This window comes from Sarcophilus harrisii, chromosome 3 (assembly GCF_902635505.1).
Source record: "Sarcophilus harrisii chromosome 3, mSarHar1.11, whole genome shotgun sequence".
In the NCBI taxonomy this organism is placed as follows: Eukaryota; Metazoa; Chordata; class Mammalia; order Dasyuromorphia; family Dasyuridae; genus Sarcophilus; species Sarcophilus harrisii.
Genome location: NC_045428.1, coordinates 408,728,249 through 408,754,931, shown reverse-complemented (window position 1 = coordinate 408,754,931; position 26,683 = coordinate 408,728,249). Strand labels below are relative to the sequence as shown.

At 33.3% G+C, this 26,683-nt stretch overlaps 1 protein-coding gene across 2 annotated transcripts in view; it reads left to right on the top strand.

Annotated features, from left to right (window-relative positions):
• The first annotated feature begins 8,085 nt into the window (after positions 1-8,085).
• Positions 8,086-26,683, top strand: part of CSRNP3 (cysteine and serine rich nuclear protein 3) — a 250,612-nt gene continuing 232,014 nt past the window's right edge. The window contains exons 1-2 of one of the 2 annotated variants that reach the window (XM_031960545.1): positions 8,086-8,177; positions 22,830-23,000. The gene's annotated coding sequence lies outside the window, so the exon portion shown is untranslated. Of the gene's footprint in view, positions 8,178-10,240; positions 10,403-22,829; positions 23,001-26,683 lie in introns of those variants that run through there. The other variant, XM_031960544.1, reaches the window with a different exon arrangement.

Genomic DNA, 26,683 nt, shown 5'->3' with positions numbered 1-26,683 from the left:
GAAGAGAATGATTTTAGCAAAATCTGGAAAGATTTATATAAACTAATGAAAAGTGAAATTAGCAGAACTAGGAGAATAATGTACACAGTAAAAAAACAATATTGTAAACATAATTAACTATGATAGATTTAGTAATTTTGATCAATACAGTGATCTACCATAGTTCCAAAGGACTCAGTGAAAAAATGCTATGTACTTCCAGAGCGAGAGAACTAATATACTCAGAGTGCAGATTGAAGCATATGTTTTATCTTTCTTTGTTTTTCTTGTTTATGTTTTTTTGAAACATGGCTAATTCTAATATTACATAAATTGTTTGAAAAATTAGGGAAAAAAGGTGCCATACCAAATTCCTTCTGTGATACAAATATGGTGTTGATAGCTAAATCAGGCAGGATAAAAACAGAGAAAGAAAATTATAGGTCAATAGCTCTAATGAATATTGATGAAAAAAGCATGAATAAATTATTATCAAAGAGAAAACAGCAACTTATCACAAAAATTATACACTATGATCCAGTTGGATTTCTACCAGGAATGCAAGGTTGATTTATTAATCTATCAAGCTAATGGACCATATCAATAAAAATATGATTATATCAATAAATGCAGGAAAATTTTTGACAAGATACAATACCCATTTTGTTTTTTTTTAATTACTAAAAAATAGAAGAATAAATAAACCTCTTTAACATAAGTGCTATCCTTTTGGTGTTTTCTTGGCAAAGATACTGGAGTGGTTTTCCATTTCCTTTTCCAGTTCATTTTACAGATGTGGAAACTGAGACAAATAGGATTAAATAACTTGCCCAGGTTCATATAGTGTCTAAGATCACATTTAAACTCAGGTTTTCCTTAGTCTAGGCCTGATATTTTATCTCCTGTACCACTTAACTGCTTACAAAGCAGGATTCATCAAATGATTTGGTACTGGTTAGGAAACAAAGAAGTCAATCAAAGTAATATGCCGTTCAGAAGCAAATCCACACTGCACCTTAGTATTTGATAACTACCCTAAATGGGGTAAGAAATTGCAACTAAATAAAAACTGCTGGGAAAATTGGAACATATTGTGGCAAAAACTAGGTATAGACCAACATCTCATGCATTATAATAAGATAAATTCCCAACAGATGCATGATGTATACATAAATAAATAAGAAATAAAAAAAGCAATGAAAAAAATTATCATTCAGAGCTATGGATAAGGGAAGAGTTCATAACTAAGATTATAGAAAATAAAAGGAACAGTTTTGATTATGTCAACTTTTTAAAAAAGTATTTGTAGATAAAATAGAAGTGAAGTAAGTAACTAGGGGAAATAAATCTTTCCTGAAAGTTTCTCTCAAAAAGTGTTTCATTTCCAAGACTAAGACCTATTTCCCAATTGATAATGGTCAAATGCTAGAACATGTAGTTTTCAAAGAAAGAAATTCAAGCAAAATCATAGGGGAAAAATACTTCAAATAAGTAATAAAAAATAAAAATTTAAGAACTTTGTGATTTTATTTCATAACATATTAATAAAATTGACAAAAGGAGAAAAGTGGCAAGTATCAGAGGATCTATGGGAAAAGTCACCTTAATTCACTATTGGTGGAGCTGGAAAGCAATTTGAAACTACAACCAATTAAGTTACTAATTTCTGACCCAATAAAACCACTGGAAAACCTGTTCCAAGTAGATCAAATAAATAAGAAAATGACCCCCTGTGTACAAAAATATAGAAAAAATTCCTGTTAAAGGAAACATAAATTTAAAATCATTTAGGAAGCACTTTTCATGTTATCTCAAAAAGGGCCAGATTCCAAAAAGACTGAAAAAGACCAGACATAGGACTTTTATCTAAATTATAAAACAAAATAAAACAAAACACATGTTCTCTGAAGAGAACTGGTTAAGTAGCTAAAGAGCCATATTCTTGCTTTCTCATTAAAAAAGGTTTATGAAAAAAATTTATTCATACCAGAGTTGTCCTTGATGAAAATATGACAAAGGAAACAAGACTTTTCATACAATTTTTTTTTATAGAAGGCTATTTCATTATAATTTCACAATTGACAAGACTTAAAAATAAAAGGATCTACTATGACTATGCTTTATTTAATTCCATTTAATGACAGCATACATTTATTGTGAACCTACCATGTGCAGGTACTATGTGTAATTCCAAGAATGCACAAAAATGAAACATTTTCTCCCCCTCAAGAAGCTTACATTTATCTGGGATAGAGTATACAGTATTTAATCATGTTAGGTAAAGAAAAAATAACTTAGAGAACATAGCACTAACCAATGTAGGGGGAAAGGTTAAATAGACAAAAAATCCAGCTTTAAAGTTTCTTATGAAACAAGATGAGAAATACATCCACACATATTAAAAGAGAAATTAATACATATTAAAACTTTACCAGAACTTATGATGTATATGACTGCAGAGAACACTTTGTTCTATGGTGGTCTGTATATTATAGTGCAGTGGATAAAATGCCAAGCTTAAAGTCAGGAAGACTCATTCCTGAGTTCAAATTTGGGCCTCAGATACCTGTATGACTCTGGACAAGTCACTTAACCCTGTTTGCTTCAGTTTCCTTATCTGAGGAAGGGAAAATGGTAAACCACTCCAGTATGTCTGTCAAGAAAACCCAAGATAGGATCATGAAAAGTTAAACTTGACTGAAATAAATAAACAACCACAATATTTTATCATCTCAAAATTTGAAGGGATCTCAGAAATTACTACTCTAATTCATGTATGAACAAGAATGTCCTGAATAATATCCTTAGCAAATGGTTCTTCAGTTTTGACTTAAAGACTTATAGAAAGGGCGTTCTACTTCCTGAGATAATTTATTATACTTTAATATAATTCTGATTGTTAGGAAAGTTTTCCTTCCAGGTTTATTAAAGCTTACTTCTCTGCAGCTTTTTATTCCTTAGTTCTGAATTTTGGAGCCAAAGAGCACACATTCACTTTTTCTTTTATATGATAACTTTTCAAGTACTCTAAGACAACTGTTATGTCTTCTCTTGAGTTTTTTTTTTCTTTAAATGAAACATCTCTAATTCCTTCAACCAATCTTCATAATGATGATCTTAAGGTTCTTCTCTATACTGGTAACAATGCTCTGAATTTTTTTAGTTTGTCAGTGCTTCTCTAGTGACTCCCATAACTGACCCTGATGCAGCAAATTTGACCTAATTTAGGAACAGTATATTGGGATTCCCACCTTCGGCATTCTGGACATTAAGCCTCTCAATGCAAACTAATATTTCAATAGTTTTGAAGATCACACTGTCACACTATTAACCAATATTAAGGGTGAAGTCCATTAAAAAACCTTTACCTAGGTCTAGGAAATGGGATTAATCTGACACAACCTATGACACAACCTATTTTTGATGAAGTCATGCTGATTAATTATGATCACTGCTTCCTTTTTCAGATGCTGATGCCATCCTTCTAAGAGGTTTCTGGAATTTTGCTAAAATTCAAATTCAAGATCATTGGTAATTGGTTTACATGCTCCACTTTATTCCCATTTTTGAATATTAATACTTTTGCCATTCTCCAAGCCAACAGCCTTTACCCTAATCTCTACAATCTTTCAAAGATCAGTGACAGTGACTTGGAAACAAGAGTATGCTGGTAAATATTTTGCAACTGGCTCTTGAGGAAGTAAAGTATACACTTTAGTTTCATCTTCATTATTAATATTATTCATAACTTTCTTAAGTCTAAATAATCAACAAAATAAATCAATCTCTTCCAATGTATAAATGCTCACGCTGAAAATTAAACAATTGACTCTCTTCATTCAATTCAAGCTGGTTTCAACATACACATCCTAGAATAGATTTAAGCAGAACAAGGAACAATGGGATGATATGGGACACAAAAAAGGAAAGTTGTCATCATGGTACTAATGATGAGGTATTTGAGAAGTCATCAAAATACATCATCGAGGAAGTGTCTTACTTGAAAAGAAAGTGGGTCAGTCATGTAGTAAAAATGAGACAATAGATTACCTACAAATTATATTGGTACTTTTCAGATAATCAAAGTACCAAAAAAAAGGCCCTTACCCACACAATTGGTCGATCCTTAATTGAAGGATTCAGTCCTTCTTTCCTTGGTGGAAGGAAAATGTGAAGGGTTTAAAATCTATACAAGTAGGTGAAATATCTAGATAAATTGGAGGGATTATCAACTTCTCAGTTACCCAGGATTTTCCTATTTCATCATCATCAAATAAATCAATTTCTAAATCTCAAAATTTCTCTTACCAGTGTCTACTTTTATGTCCCTTTCTGAGCTACTATTGCAGTTTACCCCTTATTCCAATCTAGACTACTACATCAGCTTCCTAGCCAGTCACCCTACTTTTAGTATTTCACTTTATAGTTAATCCTCTATTCCTGTCAGATTTATCTTTCTAACATATTCATTTGGTTGTTTTACTCTGCTGATTAAAAACTTTCAATAGTTCCCTACTATTTAGTAAATGCAAACTAAATTCCTGATTTTCACTGTACCTGCACATTTATATAATCTAATCTTCATTCACAGTGGAATGCTTACAGTTATTTAAATGATTCTATATTGTTTTAACTCCTTCCTTTTATTGATACTATTCTATGATCCTAGAAGGTTTTGCCTGCCTTAAATCTTAGCCATTTTCTCTTATCTCAAAATAATCTTTTCTTTCAGCAAAAGTTCATACCACTTGTATAAATATAACACTGTATTTATTTCTGGGCATGTCTTATCTTTCCTGGTACATTTTAAGAAGTTGGAGGTCAAGGATTATTTTATATTCCTCTTTGTACTTGTTTCAGCACAGTGGCACAAATATACTAATTGGACCAATTTCCTTAAATGAAAATTAGAAACATTGAGAATATCAAACCAGAGTTTATGAAGTTTTCAATAAATTAATAATAATTCTGGGGGGGGGGGGAATCTAGGGTTTCTTTTGTATCTCTGTGCCCAATTGTGTATTCTGCATATGATGTTCCACTAAAGATTTGCAGAATGTGGCCCACATTTTTATTTTTAAAAAATTCTACCTAGATATACATATATATAAATATATATTTATGCCTGCTGTTTATCTATCTATCTTTGACCAACCTCCTTGTTCAAAAAATCCACAAGGTTTTAATGTTAATAAAAATAACTATAAAATATGAATACAATTTGTGAAATCTTTGTGTAGTTTGAATACTTCTATAATTGAGTCAAAAGTTAATAATTGGATTGGTCAAGAAAACAAATTGATTAGCTTCAAGTCTCAAGTAAGGAATGAAGAAAAACTAAGACTTTTGAGATAAAATCATTCTGGGGACAATGAGGTAGGATTGGAGGAAGATTTTTGCCTCCTCCTTATTCCCTTATTAGTCATATTACTTTGAAGCTGAGTTACTTACTGAACTATAAAAAGATATTTTACTTAGCAAGTACAGTGTGATACTCACTTGAAAAAGGATGTTGTTATGAGGGACCAGAGCCTGCTAGGAAGTATAGATGACCCTGGGAGCCCAACTGAGCATTCCTAATGCTATAAACATTGGTGCTATCTTGATAGTGTGACAATTCTATGGAGACTCTAAGGACTTTTATATTCTACAGTACCAAGAATTATGGATTGTCTTTGTCACATATATACCCTACATTTGTACCCTCACTATCATTGTACTCTATAAAATCACTATGTATATTAGGAGGAGAGAGCACCTAAGGTTTATGAGGGGAATTGTTTTTATTATGCTATCTTAGTAAATGCCTTTGCAGGGATCTAATTGTGTTAACCATCACACCAATGGAAATTCATGAGCTGTTATGTTAGGAGTCTAGGTACATTCACTTACTCCTAGGACCCAAGAATAATCACCACCCTGAAAACCCTAGTTCTAAAACTGAGATTTGGATAGTAGTCCAAAAGAGGTGTGCTCCAAAATTAGACATAAAATAATCACCTACCAAGAGCCAGATAGTTTTGGGAGAATATATCAGCAGCTGGAGGGAGATTAGGAAAGAACTCAAGAAGAAAAGTGGTATCAAACTCAAATTGAAATGATGGGGGGTTCTAATCTCCATATAAGGATTGCTAGGGGTTACATATTAGCTTAATTTAATAACATATTATCTGTGCTTTATTATATTTTATATATTTTGTTAAATTGTATTCTAATTATATTCTAGTATATTAATTATTGATATATATAATATATTAATTAATTATATTCTAGATGGGAAGCACTTGAATGGGCCATATATGACACCTCCAGTACAGAAGGTGGCATCTCAACAATTTTGAAGGAAATAAGGGATTCTATCTACTAGCTTGGGAAGAGAGAGGGTATTCAAGGCATAGGATTTAAGCTGTGAAAGGCACAGAGACCAAAAACAAGGGTTCAGTGTGAGAAATAGCAAGAAAATCATGGAAGAACACAGAGTTTATTAAAGAGAGGCATGTATAAAGAAGGAAAGCTAAGTTGGAGCCATGTTGTGAAAGGCTTGAAATTCCAAATCAAGATTCTGTATTTGATATTAGAGGTAATAAAGAACTATTCAAGCTTATTGATGCAAGGGTTGGGATATTATATAGTCAGACCTGTCCTTAAGGAAATTCATTTTGAAAGTTGTGCAGATAATAATTAGCAATGGGGAGAAAGTTGAGGTAGGGAAACGTATTAAGAGTCTATGACAGTTGTCCAGTTGAAAGGTGATACAGATCTAAATCAGGTAAGTTGTGCCAGTAGACAAAAGGGAACAGATGCTAGTATATGTTTGCATATGGAGAACAAAAGCAGGAATGCCACAGTTCAAAGAACTGAAGAATCAGGAGGCCTGAGTTCACATCCCATCTCACTTTTTAGCTATGTGACCATAGACACATCACCAGTTTCTCAAAGCCTCAGTTTCCTAATCTGCAAAATGGGGATAATAAAGTTTTTACTATGAACCTCTAAGAGTTCTTGCAAGGAAATCTTTTATTTTTGTAAATATTAATGTACTGTATAGATTGAGCTATAATAACTATTATAATCAATCAATGAAAACTTTAAAAATACTATGTGCCAAGCTCTGTGCTAAATACTGGGAAATCGAAAGGAATCAAAGAACTATCCTCAAGAAGCTCAGAATTTAATGGGGGAGAAAACATGTTAACATTATCAAATACTATGGTTTCACTTACCTTCTATTTGAATTAAATTACAGTTCAACTAGATAACCAATTATTGGCTCTCAATTAAGTCTTCAATTAGCAGATTCAATTAGTCACAGCAGGAGACAAGGCATTCAAAAAATGTGCAATAACAAAAAAGGTGTTAACTTAGTAAAGGACATTCTCACTAACTTTTGTATTGCCTGGTCCTGAATGATTTGCACAATCTGATGTGAAAGATAATCCCTTCCTTTTTCTCTTCCTCTCCCTCTACTTCTCCCTCTTTCTCTCTTCCTCCCCACCTCTCTCTAGTTCTGAAACTTATTTCAGATAGAAGCATTGCTAAATGGATGTTGCAGGGCAAATGATAAAATGGTCTTTTAAAAAGCATTTTTCTTCATTTTAATTTTTAATTTCCAAGCAGATGGAATGAACCCAATCTAACACTGATGCTCAGATTTACAGCCAGTCTAGAGTGTATGCTGAAAGACTATGTGAGCACATTTGTAGAGAATTATTTTAAGCTGGAAAATAGACACTTTGCCTCTTTCAGAATAGGTGATTTGCTTGTATTTCAGGTGAACAGCTCTTTACACTCATGGATTTGCAGTAATTTACTCACTTCACTGAGAGAGTAGGAATCAAACAAAGAGGGACCTTTTTTCTCATCTGAATTTATCTGTGACAGAGCTATGCTCTGTAGTTTGAGGCTATTCTGTGAACTCTAATCTCTGAACATGCTCCTTTTCTTCTTAGCTTCTCAGAACATATATATTTTTTTGCTTCTGACACTCCCTTTCCCCCTCCTAGCCACATGGATTTGTCCTCTAAATGAGCCATGGGTGGGAGGAACCACTGGATGAAAGTAAAGCAGGGAGCATGAGCCAGAGATTGCCAGGATCAGCTCTTTGTTATTGGTTAGTTGCTGTCTGATGGATGGATGAGGGAGGAGTAAGCTCATCAGTCGGCTCTGACAGAACTGAAGTACAGAAACCAAACATACAGGTAAGGCGGGGGGGAAGGGTAGAATCCTTAACACAAGAGACCTTCTGAGTTGTTATGGGAAAAAATTTTATAATATGAAAATTATTCTGATCATAGCCGTGTAGTTTGGACTGCATTCCCGCCATGAGGCAGTCTTTCTAATGATCTGTTCTTTTTCCCCATAAGAATCTCAGCTGATAACGATGCCAGTGCTAGGTCCAGCACAGGATAACTTTCTCCACAAGTATCAATGAGGTAAAATCCATAGATGATGATGCTAAGCGTTTCCTTAGCATTCCTTAGCATTTACAAATTACGCATGTTGCTTTGGGGGATTCAATAAAGGGCAAGGAAAGCTGCCTGCATTCCAATAATTCAGAAAAAAATGGAGCCATCAGTAAATATGCAATCTATTATAAGTGACATGCAGTGTCCTTTTATAATGGCACTGACAAGGTGGATGAGTGAGAACAGTTTTCCCATCTATGTCAATTGTTGCAGCATTACCTAGTACTAATGCAATATGCTTATGTATGTTTTTCTTTAAGCCATTTGTTATAACTGCTTCAGCAGAGTTTCAAGCATTTGAGGGCTGGGAATCCTTTCGTTTAACAAATTAAACTGTGCTAAATCAGCGAAGAATTGTATGACTATTCTTGTCAACAGACATTCACATATTTTCATCCCAAAATTCTGGGCAATGTAATTTTTGAGGGGTTACCTTACAGAAATAAGCAATGTTTAATTGATCTTTTATTGCAATAGCAGTTTTATCCAGGAAGTTAATATGTTTAAAGAACAATTCCAATACAGCATTTATTTATCAGTAGTACAAATAATTCTAACTTTTGAAGATGACTGAAGAATTAAGGTTTCACATTTTAAATTAGAACATGGCAGTGTTTTAAAAGATAATTCTCTTCTCCATCCTTCTTAGGGTATGGAGGAAAAAGCCCAAACCATAAATTTAATAAAATAAAAATTAAAAGCAAAAATGCATTAATCCTTTTTGGTCATAAACACTTGAACACGCACATATATGCAAGTGATTTAATGAATTACATGAATATTTCTCTCAAATGATGGCATCAAATGAAAAGAAATGATGATCTACATGTATAATTTTCTGGATGAAAATCCTCCAAGATATTTGTTTTTCTCTGGAAGACAATTGCTAATCTGGTCATATAACAAGTAATCAAAAATACTTGTCAAAGTAAATTTTAAAATGGAAAATTCTCAGCATTGTTTGCTGTATTTTCATTTATTTCTCCAGAATTTCTCCAGCCGTGGAAGCATAAAAAAGATTATTTGCCAGAATAACTATGACTTCTTTGTAGTGCATAGTTTAACTTCAAAAACTTTTTTTTAAAACTAACAAAAACTTGAATAATTATCTAACTGACTAAAATACCCTTGTCTTTTTAATTTAGAAAAATAGGCACTGAATTTTACATGCTTGGAGTGTCACATTGACCTATTTAAAGCTTAGATAAGTTATATTATAAACCATGTTTTTTATTTCAAGACATAATTGTGCAATACATAAATTTTGAAAGTGTTTCCAGTTAGTCATGAATATCTCTGACTTTGTCATTAACAAAAAGTAATGGTCAAAGAAAATAATTTCATATATTAATCTATAAAAAAGTAATGAAAGTGGCATATAATTACAATTATATTTCTTTAGGAATGTGTTAGAGATATCTCTTGTCTGTATAGCTATATCTTTTAAATTATGAAATCTGAATAAAGCTACCTTCAGAAATGAAGGGGAATTGATGAAAATTAGAGAGCAGAGTTCCACATGGTTTTAAATTATTCTGTTTCCTTGGAAACCAGCTGCTGCAGATGCATTTTGCTTTCTTTGGCTAAAAATATCATCCTTTTAATAATCACTATGGGAGAGATGCTGAATAAAACCAGAGTATATTGTTACTGGTTTTTATAATTTCTTTAATGGCTCGCATATTTTGGATGAAGTTTAGATATGCCATTGCTCATCCAATATTTCCTATCAGCGGCTGGCAGACGTCTGTAAGCCTTGTAAAAATGAGATAACTATAGTAGCTTTAACTGCATGGTCTACTGGGAAAAGAAAGACTGTAAGTGTGTATGTTTTAGAGTAGAAGAAGATGAGAGTGAATAAATATGAGAGAGAACAGCTAAAAGATTCCTGTTTGGTAGGAGATTTAAAAATAAAGCAAATAAAATGCATCTATGCCTGCTTTGTGAAAGATGTGTAGGTAAGATTCTTTGTGTTTTCTGTGAGTTAAATATTTTGAATATGTTGAAATAATTTTTAAAAATTTCAATGGATTTCATGATACTCAACTTGAAAACAACTTTGTCTTTTTCTTTTCCCTTTTTTAAACTACTTCAGTTTATACTGAGCTATAGATTAAATCAAGAAACTTTGCTTCATGTGTCAAAATGTATATTTCTATAGTTTAAAAATTTATTACTTGATGTATAATATTCATGTTTTTTCAGTATAAAAATGAGGATGGTAGTGGTAATTTAAATTAAAGAAAGTAAAGATTATTTGTGGACTAAAGTTTTCAAAATATTGTTAACACGAACATTACCTTTGACCTTTTCAAAATGTTCTAATTCACACATTGTCTCAAACTCAACTCAAAAGTTTTCTTTCTTTAAATAAAGGAGCTATGATGTATGTGTAACTCATCCAAGGTTTAATGAAAATTTTTATCACCATAATAACAAGTAATATATTTTTTAAACTGAGAATTTATTTGTTGTTTGTCCTTCATTCTTGAAGCTAACCTTGATAACAGGATGATGATGAAACAAATTGGATTTAAGTGAGGGAGAACTGTGCAAAGTCACTAGCCTCATTTTCTCCTTTGGAACCATCTGGGCCCAGTAGCAAGATATAGACTGGGATGACTGAAAATGGCCCTGGATGCTTTAAAACTAATTAACAATACCTTTTTAACCTATTAATATTTTAATTCCATGATTTTTATTTTAATCTTTCTACATTTTAAGAATAACTATGTCTTCTCAGTCTCTCTCTTTCTCTCTGTCTCTCCCCCCCACACACACACAATTTTTTTCAGTCAGTGCAGGAAAAAAACTCCACAATTTCACTACTATGTTTGCTCTTCTCTTCCTTCAGAAATTTAAGTCTTCCTAACTCCAAGAATAGTTTAATTTCAATTAATTTTGATAAGAAAATACTTTGTTTTCATAATATTACTCTTAGCCTATGTTAGAATTATTGTTTGCAATAAAGTCTAATACTAAACTGTTATACATTGTTTCAAAATATTTAATTTATAGTCAATACATAATTTAATATCAAATTAATTTGGAATGTCAGTATATTATCTTCCATGACAATTTAAGAGAGTAGTGAATATTTGGTTTTGATTAATTACCATATGCAAGGAGAGATGTTCTCAGTAGCTGTTTCATTATAAATTTAGACAATATTAATGAGCATATTAACAATAAAGCAGATGGATTAGTAAATGGATTATGAGATTAATGTATGTAACCCCTATTTCAGAGACAATCAAAATTAATCAGGCACACTTTTAGGTTTCTGAAAATAATCTGTTGCATAGCAATAGCTCTGAACTATAGACAATTTTAAAATACACTTTAGTAACAGTAGGTAATTATGGCTTCAAGCTTCTTTATTTGCTAAAACTAGCCTGCCAGATTTGTAGGTAAATTTATATGGGCCTCTTAAGTGTCACAAAATGTACTTAGGAAAATGAAACATTTAACAGCTTCCTCTCTAATATCAAAAGGCAGCTTTACATCTGTAATGGAATTGTGCCAGTTTGGCCCAGAGCCCTGTTTGACTGGAAAAGAGAAGTCGGTGTTACTACCATTGAAAATAAAGCTTGTGTTATATTGCCTGATGTTTAGATTGTATTATATGATTATGGTCACTTATCCAAGTGAATAACTGCATTCACGTTTGTGTCACAGTGAGATTTGACTTTCAACAATATTATTAGTCAATAATTTTCTTTGTTGTACTGTAGTGTTAGTTCTGCTAGAATCAAGCAAAAACAGTAGAAGATACAAACTTCATTCAGGGAAAAGTACCTGACTGTGCAAGGCACCAGTGATATTTCACAGCTCTACCACTGCAATTGAAAAATATTGTGAGATGGATTTATTTTATATTTTTCTATCATATTGCTATTTTAGGCATTGTAACCCCCAACTTAAGTAGCTTATTTAACAATACTTTAGCAATTGTTTTGTGTTCTAATATTATGACAGGTGAAAATAATATATTTGACTCAAGAATTACTATATATATGTACTCATGATACATTCTATATATTAATGTATAAGATAATGATGTTCCCAGCAATTATAAAAATTAGACCTAATTAAAAGTACAACAAAACTTAGACCAAGTTAAAAGCACAAATAACAAAGACAATATTTGGGTGGGAGATCAGATTACCATCATTTCATATCACATGGCCAGAAGAAAAATGATTGCAATAATTACTCTTACAAATGCAGCATTAAATTGAGACCTGGGATAGATTGAGTTGGATTGAGTTGGATTGGAAGATGTTTATCTTCCAATATTAGCAGAGATAGTGGTGTGGGAGAGATGCATTAATTGTAGAAAAACTAATTAACTCTATATTATTCTTGAGTCACTTGAATACTAATGAGCAAAAAAAAAAATTGCCATTCCTTAAAACAATGACCTTAAATTCCTTAAAAGCAATGAGTGGGTCTCAATGCTAATTTTTTCTCTAAGATTTCATGACATCAAAATGTTCATGACAGTATCAAGAATATGTTAGAGAAGCTAAAAGGAATATAGAAGAGATGAAAGGCATGAGATTACATTGACTTTGGTGCAAAGTAGAGAAAACGTAGAATTTTAATATAAAAGCAACAACTCTGAGACAATGGAATCAGAACATAACCTTTGAACAAATTATTTAACTTCTCTAAGCCTTATTTTCCTATTATGAGAGGATTAGATTAGATGCCCTCCAACATCCTTTTCAGTTTTGCATCTGTGATCCTATGACCTCTCTTTGGTCCCATACCTGTATAGGAACTAGTATACATCATTGGCCCCTCATATCTTCATGGACCTGAAAAGTTTTGATTCATTATCAGTTATGATTTCTGTGACAACTTATCTATTTATTATTCAGGACTACAACAGAATTTTAGTCTGTTTCCAATTGAGTGTTTAAACCATTCTTAGAAACTGTTGTATTATAGAATATATCACTACTGTCCACCCAGATAAATGAAATAAATTCTTAAATAGATCCCTGGAATGTTTTTGCAAAGATCTCCATTTTCTTTTGTATTTCAACTAGATTAGGGGCAGAAAAACTATGTTTCCCTTTCATTTCCTAGGGTCCTATTGGTTATGCTGCTGACAGCAGAATAAGACCAAAAAAAAGACAGTAAAATGTGAAAAAGTCTGCCAGCAACTATAAACATACTAATTTGGGGCTTTTTTTTCCTCTAAATTTTTTGTAGCACCTTTCTACTAGTTCATTGCTTTTCTGTACAATGCTATATTTATTTGTGATCACTAGATCATTTAAATTTTCAATAACAGTATCAACCTGGCAAGGTGGATTCACAAATGAAAGCAATTAGGAGATGAGAAATAGCATAAGATATCAGTGACAAAGGAGGATCTTAAAGTCAGGAGTCCAGGAGAACTCCCAAATGAGCACACTGATGATACTGGTATAAGATGCAACATGATTATATCAGAACAAGAATGATATAGAACTCTATTTCTTGAAGGTTAATTCCAGGTGATTATGGAGCCATCAAGGCAAAGGTATTCCTGTTTCCTGTAAACTAATTTTTTTTTTTACCCACAAGGTAAAGGGCTATTTTGAATTTTCCTGTACTATCAAGCTATCTGTCTCATTTAAAAAACTAAATTGGTTAAACATAATTCCTTCTTAGTGAACCGATGGTGTCTTCCAATCCTAGTGATTACCTCATTGGAATAGGGATGTGGATAGGAACTAGATTAATAATTATATTATTCTAGATAATTCCCAGATGAGGGACTTTATTGATGCAATTTGGTACATTCTTTGAAACATGTAATTTTAAAGGGTTTCTTTGGACACTAAGATATAAATGACTTTTCCAGAGGAAGGATTTAAATCCAAATATTCTTGACTTCAAGGGCGGTTCTGTATCCACTATGCCTTTCTCCTAAATATCATAAAGTTAAAGTATATATTTTTTTTGCTGTTACACATTTATCTGTCTTATCAATTATAACTAAACAAAGTAATTATTTTCTCGTACATTCTGGGTCCATTAACCCCTCAAGATTTTGGCTGATTATCCACATAGGAAAGATCAAGTGGATGAAGAATTTCTATTGACATGAGTTGTATAGACCATCTATAGAACTTGTTCATTAGGATGTATATCTGGAACAAACAGTACAAATGAATAATGCATTAGAAATAGAATTAAACTAGAAGAATGCAGCTGGATTGCCTGCAAGAAATTACAAAGGTTATTTATTAATCCCAGGCTTCTCCTGGTAACAAAGGTCTTAAAAATATCAATATTCTGCTGTGGTTATTGTGTAGATATTAGACATGAAACACAATAGTTTTTTGAGAATTGAGGCAATGGAGAAGAATATGGTAGGTGAACAGGCTACAAAATAAGTTAGTGAGGGACTTCAAAGAATAGCAGGTAAAAATGTCATCACAGAAATGTTTGATGAAAAAAGACTGATGGGCCGACTATGTAATAAAAGCAAGGAATGACGGGGACAATTAGAAGTTTCCCCTAGTATGTTTGTGATATCAAGGAAAAGCAAGAAAACCTCTTAGCACACTGTTTGGACCTTTCAGTGGCAAAATTATGGAATGTTTTAGGAAGTCATTCAGAATCAAAGCAGAGAGGGGTTAAAATTTGCATTATGGAAGGGAACATCCAGATTTGAGATAACAAATGTATATTTGAGTACTTGAATTTAGTTAAAAGTGAATTTTAATGTAAAGAAGTTCAGATAGTGGGAATACTTTTATTTCCTGTTTATTTTATGTATCAAAGAAAATAAATAATTTTTGCTCTCATATGAGAATTCATAGCATAGGACTTTTTGAAAATTAAAATAATGTGATTTTTGGAATTGCAGTTCATTTTAATTGATGAAGATAAGTCTAGGAATTCCAGGTCCACAATCAATGAAATAGGAAGAAAAAAAATTATTTCAGAATTACCTGAATGACAATGATTTTTTTCTAGTTAAAATTATTGTTCAGAAATCATGCTAATGTCAGAATCAGAAGCAAGAATTGTATTCTTTTTTTCTTTTGTGTATTGCAGGTGCCAAGAGACTGCTGTGTACCTTGTGGGCATTCTTGTTAACTTTTATCAAAGAAATACCTTTCCAAACTAAAAAAATAAGTTCTCCAATGACTCCCAAAATACGCATAAGCTTTGCATAATTTGCATTTTCTGGCAATTTATTAAATACCCCAAATATGTAACTTATGAGGCATTCATGATGTTCATAGCACTCCACTGGGCACTATTGGTACTTATCTTTCATAGTCTCCAGGTTCAAAAGTAGCTTGGTGAGACTTACTGGGTAGAATTATGAACTCAGGAAGACCTGAATTCAAATATGGCCTCAGACACATATTGGATGTATGATCCTGGACAAGTCACTAAGCCCTATTTGCCTCAGTTTCCTCATTTGTAAAATGAACTGGAGAAGAAAATGGTAAACCATTCAAGTATCTTTGCCAAAACAAACAAACAAACAAAAATAAACTCATTGATGGGATCATGAAGAGTCAGATATGACTGAAGTACTAAACAACCACAAATTTAAGAAGTACAATTAAGTTGAGGAAACAATACTTATGGGGTCTAAGTAAATAATTGCATAGAATCTACTATGACTTAGTGACAAAAGGTTGATGATGCTGTAGGAATTAAGAGAAGGAAGAGAACACTGGACTAGAATTATTAGAATGAAAGAAGTAAGATTTGTTGTGGGCCTTAAAGATAGGTGACATTTAGAACAAAGGCAGGTAATTCACACAAGGACAAAAAATTTGGAGACATAAATAATTTTAAAATTCATAAAGGAAATAAGTCAAATTGGATCAGAGCATTGCTACTGGCACATAGTAGGAGATAAAATTGCAAAGATAGGCGAACAGTAGGATGTTGATGGCTTTGGCAACAAACAAAAGAACTGAGTAGTGATGGAGGATCATAGAAAGTTATTAAATAGGGGAAAATATGATGGAAATAGTCTTTTACAACTAGTATCTGATGAAAATATGCAAAAAGTATTGGAGGTGAGGAGGAGATACAAAAACAGGGAGATCAATTAGAGTGTATTGGAATAAGTCATGTGTAGCTTGGTGAGGGCTTAGAGAAAGGAGGTGAAAGTGGAAATTGAAGAGATGTAAAGATGGACCATTAGGAGAAACAGAATAGGCCTCAGCTCCTTTTAATAACTGAGTAAATCAGGGGCAGGTAGGTGGTGGGGCAGTGGATAGGGCTCTGAAATCAGGAGAACCGAAGTTCAAATCTGGCCTCAGACACTTAACATTTCTAGCTGGTTAACCCCAATTGCCTCAGTAAAAACAAAACAAAACAAAAAATCCAAAACAAACCTGAGTAGATTTTCCCATGGTTCCAAACTGATGCCACAAAAGTTCATCTCTTTAATGATAATATTATTACAGAGATGCTATATTTGAAAATGATGAAATAGAATAGAATGGAATAAGAAGAATAAAAATTATAAGTAAACTAAAATATATGCCCTTAAAAATATAAAGGCAACCAAGATAATCATGGTGGATATAAGTAAGTTGCTGCACAATCCCTATGTAATTCCTCTATTAAGTCTTTTTCTTGATATTCCCTAACACTAATGATAACTGGCAGGCAAGAAAAATTTTAACAAATTTTAATCAGAGAAATATACATCTAAAAAGGAAGAGAACCCTTAAACAAGAATGAGGGGCAACTGATTAATGAGGGGGCATGGGTGAGTTAGAGAGATAAAAAATTGGTAGATGGTACAGTGGGCAGAGCACTAGATCTGAAGATCCAGATTCAGATACTGGTAAAAATAGATTTAATATGAATGAAGCAGAAAAAAATCTGAGGATCTTTTGTCATCAATTGGATTGCCAGGTGCACTGAAAAGCATGAGAAATCATATCCTTATCTCATGGAGCCTCTTCTCTTCCCACCTTTCCCTCCCTACCCCCATTCATGCCCTAACTAGGACATGTACAGAATGTCCCCAAAGTCTTAGAGTAATTTTATTCTTTAATAGTATAAAACTAAACAGGCTTTTGAAAAACTTTGGAGTTGAAGCAACCAGCTTCTCTGCCCTATTGATCATCTATCTTGCTTTTGAGATTCTATCTTCTTACAAGGAAAGGACTCTTACTAAATAACCTTCCCATTGGTGAGTGAAAAAGATGAAGAGAGGATCTACTCATGATTGGCAGGTTTGGGGGTTCTGATTTTTTCCTCTTTATGGCTTGCCTTGATATTTTCTTAGTATGTGAATAACCAAATTGACATTGTGATCTAATTGTCTCTTAATCTTTCACTGTGTAAAGCTGATAGAGGATGAAATAGGGATACTCCTATATTTTACATAAAGCATTCTAAAGTCAAAAATTTATAGAATAATAAATGGAAAGTACCTTGAGAGATTTGGCTGCTGAATGTATCATTGATTTTGATTAGATAATTATCTGTTATTCTCTTGGTGAAATCCAGGGTCAAGGATTTTTACAAGCTTATTATCATTATCATCATTATTACTACTTTGGAAGGTATTTTGTAAACATTTTTACCCACTAAATATCTACTCCAATGAATCACAGTGTCAGAGATGTGACCTTGGATTCTAAAAGGCTATGACAGAAGAAGACAAAATTCTTTTTTTACCAGGCTGGAAAGGTTTTAAGTACAAATCTTATGACAGAATATGTTTGTCCAAGGACCAGGTCAGCCAAAGCTGGTAAGGCTCATGACTAGAATATTGGTAGTGAGGTTCTACCACCAGTTTTTGTTTAACTGACCAGCGAGTTAAGAATGGTTTTATATTTTAAAATAATTTTTTGTTGCATTTGAAAATATATATATATATATTCTTAGAGGATAGGAGTGAAGGGAAGGTAGCTCCAGGCTAGATTTGCCCTATGGGTTGTAGTTTACTAACCCCTGTCTTTAAGCTGGCATGGGTTGCCATCTGCCTTAGTGGATGGTGTAACCATACTGATAAATTTGAGATAAAATCAGTAATTCTTTCCTCATTCATAGACAGATGATAATTATGATGAGATTTCTTGTCCCAGGGTCTTACTAAGTCTCTGGCAAAGCAAAAAGTAGAATTTTAAAACTTTCCATTTCTGACAAAACTCTATTCATATTATTCCTTCTTTTAAATGCTGAAAACAATTGTTAGTGATCTTTACTTTTCCCTTTTGTGAACACTTTATTTTAACTACATCCTTTCAAAGACATGTCCTATACAGTTCCTCATTCTAAATGGTGTTCAGAATTACTTTCGCTTGAGTCTGTGTGACAGAACAAATCCAATGAGGGTCATTGATGCTAAGTATTTTCTTCCTTTCTCTGTCTGATTTTCCTTCTTCCTTATTATTGTAGTCATATCAATGGAAGTAGAATCTTAATTTCTTTCCCAACCAAGCTGCTTCTGCAGTCAAGTCACAATCCTTTGTTTATGATTTTTGCTGTCGGTTGCTATGGAAATAATTGCAACATTGCAAATTCTATGTTACAACCACAGGGACTACAGTAGGAAAAGAGTGGCTGACAGCAAAAAGGGAATATTTTTACAAGGCTTTTCTATGTTTTAGGATCAATCAATTACTCAACAAGTATTTATTAAGCACCTGCTATGTGCCAGGCATTGTGCTGGCAATGCAAATATAAAAATGAAACAATTCTGGCCCTCAGGGGACTACCCTTCTATTAAGGGTGAAAGGGAATATATTATGTTTTAGTGGGGTTTTTTTAGGGAGGCACAGATTTTATTAGTGAAGCCATAAGAAAGCTATCTGTCCTATTCTTTCCGGTAGTAATGGTAATGTTAATTTAATTATTATTCTCTGAACAAGAAATAGAAAACACAGGAAGGGCTGCTTGGGACAACCGAGGGCCAGATTTTTGCACTGGTAAAGCCTTGATGAGTAGATAATTCAATAAATGGGATGAATCATAGTCTGGCGCTAGTTAATATTAGGTGCTGAAGCAAAGACTGATTCAATCTTCAGTCTAGGTGGGCAAGTATTAAAACTGAATAGATTAATTCCAGGGATGTTAATGGAGGGGAGAGGAAGAGGGATAAATAAATGAACTTATATTTCTTCCATTCTGCTTTTTGTTTTTTTCTCTTCCAAGGCCTTAGATACATGTTCAACTCTGTCCTATAATTTTCTGTAAGACTATACTTCCAAGTTTCTAGAGACTATAATGTATCTCAAAATAATGCAAATTACTTCTCTTATAAATTATACATATATATTATTAAAAATATATAATCCAATGCATTACCATAATAGTTTCTATACAAAGCCCTCTGTCCCAGTGCCTCACTGTTTCCATGATCCCAAATATTTGAAAATTTCCTTCCAAATTCCTATAACGGCGCAGATCATTTCCCATCTTTATCTGCCTATTTTGCATATCTCTTGTGTTTATCTTCCCTTAAGATAGGACATAGAGATCTACCCCGGGTGCTAAAGAAGGAAGGGGATTCTCATGTTTTCTTGACATCATGAGAATATGATTGGAATATAGTATTCCATACACCATGTAACCAGCCCATCCCCCCTTTGAGCCCTATATTTCTTTGATGGCACCTCTGTTCACAATTAGTTCCACTTTTACAATGTGTTACAGATATTGCCCACCCACAGTGTACTTTATTGACTTTTGGGTGATGTTTAGCTTCAGCTCTTCTGAGACTCGTATTTCATGACTCATTGCTATATAACATCACTAAAAGAATAGTAGGTTTTTTTTTTTTTTAAATAAAAACTTAAGGTTGTTAAAAATCAAATCCTAAAACAAAAAATCAACTTTGCCATTTCCCAAAGATGTCAGCTTGCTTTTCTCCTTACATTCAATTCTAAAAACTCTTACAGCTATAAATTAATATTTGACACTACATAGCTCTTAGAACTTAATAGACACTCAATAAACATCTTAAAAATTTAGCTGAATTATTGTCTTGATTCCCATGAGTCTTACTGTACAGCTTCAACAGTTATGCCATCATTGAGATATATGGACTTAAGGGCTCCTGATGGATGTCACTTCATTATTTAACCTCAAAGTCAGTCTTGCCCAAGATATATGGACCTGCTCTTCTTCAGAGTAATTGGCATGTACAGAATTGGGAAAAAAAATAAAAACAAACAAAAATGTCTAAAGATAGACAAGCTTTCTAAATCAGAGGTACATTATCACAGCTGTTGATATTTCTAAGACACTTTGGACAAGGTATTAAGTTATTGTGTGTCTTTTTTCTATAGAGTATATATAAAAATTGTCATAATTCTTTACCACTAACTTAGAAATTAGTTATTTCTCTAAAGTAATATGGATATGTTTATATGCGCTCTGTGGGCTTTTTTTAAGTTAAATTATCTATAGGAGCTCCATTTCTAATATGATATAGTGAAGTGTTAGATTTAGAATCTCGAAGATCAGGGTTCAAATTTTGCCTTGGATACTTCACACTTGTGTAAACAATTACAATTTATTCATCCTTTCTGGATTTCCATTTCCAAGTCTGTAAAATGAGGGTCTTAGACTCAGTGACCTCCAAGATCCACTCCAGCTTCATAATCCTATTTAGTGTTCCCTGAAAGAAAATAGGCAAATATTTACCATATTCAAATATTAGTTAAATTTGAATGTAACCCCATTCAATTCCAAAAAACTTGGAATTAGAACTACAAAAAATTATTAAGTAGGAAAACATTGCTTTGGCAGCAGCACTTCATACCTACCCCACAGATTTCCTTTTTCATGTTTACTATTTTTCCTGTCAGCACTTTGACTTTCTTGATGGCAGTGATGCTAAACTTTGATTATCCGGGACCCCACAATTTGTTATTTTACTAAGGTAAGTCTATGCTCACTGAGAAGCACCCCAGACCTTTCTTTGCTCCTATCAAAGTGTATTTATTCTGTGACTTTGTTTTAGTCCCTGCCCTGTACTTTACAAGGCAATAGCTAACTAATTTGGCAGATTATCATAATGAGATTTTAATGAATTTAAATGGTTTAATGTGTTACCCTTCCCAGGTGACAGACCTACCTCTTTGAGGGACTTTCTAGAAAGGATTTCCTTCACTAGTGAGAACAACTCTATTGGGAAGAATTTTAAGCTGTATGGCAGATATTTTTGGATAGGTGGAACTTTCTGCACTCTTTACTGAATTTTCAATCTGTCCTATCTACAAGATTAGTCATGCTTGGGTCATAATCTGAGTATTCCCCCTTTTTCTAGCCCTCCTTTATAAACTCCAAAAAGAATAAAAACCAGAAGATTGCAAATGAAATACAGATATACAATATTATGAAGGGTATTAAAGATAAATGGTTACTTTTATAAGTGACTGAGATATAATTTTTAGGAAAGGCAGATTGTGAGAGAATCAACTTCTTTCATTCCTCCCTTTATAACTTGACAAGCTGTCTTTATCCAATACAATGGTAGTATTGTATAGGTATATGGTGTGGGAGGAAGGAGGTAGTGTGTGTGTGTGTGTGTGTGTGTGTGTGTGTGTGTGTTGAGGGTAGGGTAAGGTGTTTCTAAGAGCTCACCTTCTTTAAAAAAAAATTCTCTTGCTTTGATTAATATTTTAAATGTCTATTTTAAGATCACATTCTTTTGGATTGAAATGAAGAATGAGGATAAAGCTGGAGAAAAAATAATTAACTATTTTATTCTGCACAAGACTCTGCACAGAGTCCAGGGACTCTGATTCACCCTGTGTATTCCCTATTCAATCACTCTCCTGGAAATTGGAATTAAGTTTACCATGTGGTCATACAGAGATGCGTGGTAACATAAGGCATCTAAACTCTGTTAGTTATATCAATCCTTAGCAACCCATTTTATTTCTGATGGAGAGAAAGTATATGCCTCTGCACCTGAATAAAGACAGTATGTCAGAAGTGCCTTAATCTGTATGCCCTTGATGTACCACTGCCTGTGAATGAATGATCTATTTTGTTCTGGACTGAGAATCTCTGTCATTGATAATACATGCTCTACCAGTACAAATCAAGTAAATATATTTGATTCTGGGTTTGATGTTTCAAAACATTGGATTGTATTTCCTTGTACAGTGCCTCTCATTCTAAACCTTAATTTTTTTTTTTTAGAAGAGACTCATGTTAGAATGTAAATAAGGAAAACAATGCATCATGATGTGATGCTTCTGTCACTTATGTAAAAAAGAAAATTATAGGAAGGAATCATTTAGTCATGGGTATGATCACTGAGCATACATGGCTCAAAAAAAAAAAAGTCTCCATTAAAAAAAAATGCCTTCAGAGACCTTGGCTGCCTAGTCAGCGGTCAAATGTTTCAATGCTTTATTGCTCCTATTCCTGTTACAGGTACATGTGACAGTGCTGCAGCAATGAGTGGAATTTTAAAGTGGAATTTGGAAGAAGTTGAGGGCTCCTCATCCTGTTCCTCTGTGCGGGAATCAGATGATGAAGTTTTTAGCGGTGACAGTGCTGACAGTGGTGATAGTGTCAATCCATCCACTTCTAATCATTTTACCGGTAAGTACAAAAGCTGTATTTCAGTCTAACCTCTAAATCTCATTGTGTGGCTAAATCTCAGTGGCTTTAAGTTTATCCGTGCACTAATATCTGTCCCTAAGTCTTTCATCATAAAGGAATTATTTGCCAAACATGATATAGTTTCAAGTCAATTAAGTCCTCAAGAGTGTGGTCCTATTCTTTGCTTAATATTCTGAGAGGTGCAGAGAGAGACAAGCAGGAATAAGTCTGATTGAAGATGAACAAATAGCAACTAGAAATGAGTTAAATAGATGTCTCTAGCCTCCAGAAATAGATCCACAGAAGTAATCTGATCAGATGAACTATATTGTCATTCCTACACTTAGCAGAGACTTCTGGAATATTTGCAGTAGGACCAGGTATGGTATAATTCTCTCTCAAGGAAAGAGAATTGCATTCTTTTGCAAAGAAAAAAACACAGATCAAACAACATCATTGGCTGCTTTTTTATACTTTTTATAGTGGTTTGGGCTTACTTTATTTCCAGTATGGAGAATATGCTTCCTTTAATGCAGGGCTTCTAAAACTTTTTCCTTTCGAGGAGCCCTTTTTTGCCAAAGAAATTTTTAGTTGACCCCAGGTATACAAGTAAATAAAACAGAAAAGCAATTCAAATATTTACTGATAATAAACCATAATTTTGTGACTGCATTCACTTAGGAGATCCCATGTGGAGTCAAAACCCACAATTAAAGAAGTTGGGCTTTAGTGAATCTCAGGTTTATTGTATACTCTTATTTCAGGTATTACCCAAATCGGAATAATTTAGCTCACAGACACTTAAATACCTGATTCTTTGTAATCAATGGGTTTATAATTGTTTTGATACATTTTCATTCAATGATTTATGAATCTTTAAATAGTTTGTTTCCAAAAATTCTGATAAGGAAATTATTTTGTAATTGTCCTTATCTTTTCACTTTATCTATTTCCAATTCCCATCAGCTATTTAAAAAAAGGAGAATTAAGCCTATTTTATTCTTATATAGAGCATTGCAAGAATAAAACAAACAAACAAAACATTCCTATCTTTGCTTCAAAGAAAATTATATCAAAATATTTTGTCCTGACATAATTTCATGAGTATGAGACGGGCAAACTCCCTCTATTAATGCAGATAGGCAACTACTCTAATTTGTAGCTGGAAACAGTTGCCTGGGTCACTGAAACATTTTAAGTGACTAGCCTGTGGATATCAGAAGTAGGATTTGAATACAGTTCTTTCTTATTCTTGCAACCAAGTCCAATATGCTAAACTATCTTTTTTCATTTAATATGTGAAGGTAAAAATAACAGGATAAACCAAAAAAGCACAGAAATTGTATTTATTGTCCACAAACTCTTTATTCAGCGTTTAAGAAGAGAAATAGGTAAGATTATTAGGGTTTTGTTTTCATTTTTTAGGAGAGAGAGAAAGAGAGAGAGAGAGAGATTAGAGGTATGATGTCGATAATATAAAACAAAAGATTTCTAAAATATTTTTAGAAAAAAATTAAAATGTGGGAGCATCTGTAAAGTGACAGATAAAATGCCAACCAGTAACTAAAAGCCCCTACTCTCCTGGAATATCACAGGTTAACTATAATGACCACAGCTAGGGCTACTCTCTGGGGAGACAAAGAGATCTTTAGTTTTGTTTTTCAGTCATAGTTTTTAAATTATTCAAATGAAACAGAAGATTATAATTTTTCACACATGTCAAGGGAAGGCAGATACAAGGGTCAGGTAGAAGTTATTTTGAGGACAAGTAATTAAAATTGGTGAATTCATATCATGCCTATCCAGGTGCCTTTTGTTTTTAACAGTGTTTTTAACAGTGCTTTGCTTTTAGTAGTGTCTAAGTAGATGGTACAGCGGATAGAGTGCTGGTCCTGGAGTCAGGAAAATTTCTCTTCCTGATTTTAAATCTGATCTTCAACATTTACTAGCTGGGCAAGTCACTTACCTCTGCCTCGGTTTCCTCATATGTAAAAATGAGATTGGAGAGGAAAGTGGTAAACTATTCCAGTATCTTTGCCAAGAAAACCATAAATGGGATCACCAAAAGTCAGACATGATTGAAAAGTGATTTAACATGTATCTACCCAATGACTTCTGATTTCTCAATTAATAAAGCTTCCTGCCACCCTCTTGCTAAAAAAATCAGTTGACTTCCATTGATTTTTATATAATTATGAATTCACAAATTAACAATAAGGCTCATTTACCAACATGAAAAACGAAAGGAATCATGTAGTTCTTTTGAGGATAAGGATCTGAATTAGTAAACTCATCTTCAGATCTCGGGTGGGTCATGGAAGGAAAGCCCAAGTTCACATAACAGATATTTTTGTCCTTAGGAAGGCTGTATCCAGGCCTTATCTAAACTTGTAGACTAGATTTCTTGAAGAAAGAGACCACATATTACTTAGCATTTCTTCAAAATCTAACAAAAGGCTTTGGACACATTCTTGATAGGTATTTATTGTTATGAATGACTAAATTAGATTTTCAAAGTCCTTCCATATGAATATCTCCCTCTCCTTTACATCCCAAAATAAAGTGTAAAGTAGCAGGATATTATTATTCGAAAGGAAAGCCCTATGTTTATATTTTGGGTCCTTAAGAAAAATGTATTAAATATTCTTGTCATGAACCTCTTGGTGCAGTATTCCCAAACACTGCAGGAACTGCTTGAGTAGTAGATGCACCTACCCAGAGGCATTTTTTTTTCTGCCCGACTTGTTTTCTCACTTTTTCTCAGTCCTCAAAAGCTATTCAGTTGAAGAGTCCCTCTCAGTGAGAAACCACCTCATTTAAATACTCACATCAAAAAGGAAATCAAATCACTACAAAAAACTGTTTTTCCCATCTCTGTGATGTTTCTGGGCCTTTCGAATGCTTTCAGCTTGCTAGTGTCTATTCAATGATTCTTAATTTCTCAATTAGTAGTTCAAAGATGCTGGCTATGTTACAAATTGACTCCTTCAGCTAAAAATCAATTGCGGTCCTTCTGTATGCAAGGCTCCCATTGATTTCTATAAAACAGTGCACTCACAAAATAACCGTAATGCTCATTTAATGACCAATAGGATTTACAGTCATGGTGAAAGTTGCTTTCTAGTTGAGACTAATAGTGGGAGTGAGGGCTTAGTGCAGTTGTGAATATTACAAGTCAGCAATTTCTTCTGAGCAACCCCAAAATAATAAAATTCCTTGGGTGGGTAAAACTTTAGGTGGAGGATGAATGATTTTATTGCTTTGTAAAATAACTTTTTTGAAAAAAGAAATAACTTTTATACTATCTGGCTTATGGATAAATGGCGAGTCCTCCCATCATTGTCAGCTCATTCTAAGGCCTCATAATATATAAATTGCTACTCTTTGTTTCCTATGGCCAGAGGGGATATAGCAGAGGCCATTAAAGGAACAGCCACGAAGCTGCACATTCTAATGAGTTTTTCCAGCAGTGCTGTTAATGTACTTTTCTTTGCAAAATTTTGAGGTTTGCCGCGCAACATTTGCTGATACTTACATAAAAAGGTACATTACTATGCGTCATTGAATTCCTTATAATTGAGTGTGTTGGAGAACATGGTTTGGGATGAAGGGAGGATGTGGAAAGAGTTGGTAAAAATTGGAATCTGGGGGAGAATTTTTATGGGTCAGGAACTTTTTTGAAT